A 1,818-nucleotide genomic window follows, 5' to 3' on the forward strand; every position below is an offset into this window, starting at 1 on the left:
GTTTCGTAGTTGACCAAAATCACATAAAAAGGCCCGCTTTTTGTAAAAATACATTTTTGGTCCTAAAACCGAAAGTTTACCATTAAAGCACATTTTTAGTAATAATGACACTTTAGGTCCTTTAAGGCCAAAATGTTTGCATTTAAGGCAAGTTTTAAGTAAAGATAACATTCTTAACTCACTTTTGTCAAATATATCATTTTTTGATTAATTTTATGAAAGTGTGCATTCTTGGCCCATTTATGAATAAATTTATCATTTTGGCCCAAGTTTTAATAAATTTACATTTTTAGTCCTTCTCATCGGAAATTTACATTTTTGGCACAACTTTGTTTAAAGTGACACTTTAGCCCACAAAAGTCCAAAATTTTGCAATTTTGGCTCAAAAGCCGTGGAAGCCCAAAATGACGCCCATTTGTGAAAATTTACACTTTTAGCCCTTATAAAATCACAAATACCATAAAGATTCATATTTATCAAAACTAAATCCTTTTTGGTCCCTTAAAATTGTGAGTTACATATAATAACCTCATTTTTGATTATTTTGTCATTTTTGGCCCTCTTATGCAATTTTCTTAGTTTTAAGCAACTTTGAAGTATTTAAAACATTTTCTTTGCATAATAAGTTGCAATAAATGTTATGTTCTACAAATGTCATCATATTTTAACATATCTTCAAGTTTATGAAGTTTCTAACACATAATAACACTTATATCATGAAAAACATACAAAATCATGCATATACACATAGATCTACACAAAAAAAAAACTTGTATTCTCCCCTAAAACATAGTAAAAACCGAAAAAAGGGGTATGAACTCACATTGGGTTGATGGATTCGGTTTTGGAGGAGATACGAAGGTGTTTTCGGCCTTGGAGTGTTCCTTTGATGAGATTTTCGACTTTAAGAGTTCTAAGAAGCATGAATCACGAAATGGAGTGCTCATGAGGATTAATCTAGTATAAAATGAAATAAATCAACTTGAATTTACATGATCTTACCTAAATATGAAGCTTGGAGTGATCTTCTTGAGACACACACAAAGACACAAATTTTTAAACAAGTAAAAATGAGAGACTTCTTGAGAGTTTTAGAGAGATTTTACTGTTTGAAATGTGGATGAAGTGAGGTGGGGATAATGCTTCTTGGCCGAGAATTTAAAGGAAAAGATAAGAGAGTGGTTAGGGTGGTATTTGTATGATGGTTAAGCCTTAACTTCCTAGATATATGGTAGACAATATGCATGCATTTCCATTAAATAATAATGAGGTGTCACACCCTAATTAATCTCCTATTATCTCTTTTTTTCTTTGTTAAAACCGAGAAGTTGAGAAAGGAATAAGAGAGAAGAAAACATTTGGGCTAGCATTGAATATACTTGAAATTATAAGGCCCAAATATGGAAGTTTTTGGCCCATTGGGCCGTCTTATACATTCACGGGCCAACAAGAGGTAAAATAATGGGTTTTCGGCCCATTACCATTATTTGTGTGGGTTTTGGCCCAATAAGGCCCATGAAAATGTTGTGAGACATTCTAGGCCCAGTACAGCCCAAAATGCTATAGCTTAAAGAATGTGGGCCCAAATAAGGATTGCTAGCCCAAAATATCCATTTGAGAGTTTATTGGCTCATTAGGCCTAATAAATGATTTCTAGTCCAATAGGGGTTTGAATTGGAAAATTAGGGTTTCAAACCCACAGTTAAGTATATGAGATGCCTTGAGTTAGGTTTTGAACTTCACTCAGGAATTTTGGTTCAAATGGTTGATTTTGAATGAGCAGAGTACATGATATCAACTTAGATTACAAGTTATACA

Source organism: Lactuca sativa, chromosome 4 (genome assembly GCF_002870075.4).
Source record: "Lactuca sativa cultivar Salinas chromosome 4, Lsat_Salinas_v11, whole genome shotgun sequence".
In the NCBI taxonomy this organism is placed as follows: Eukaryota; Viridiplantae; Streptophyta; class Magnoliopsida; order Asterales; family Asteraceae; genus Lactuca; species Lactuca sativa.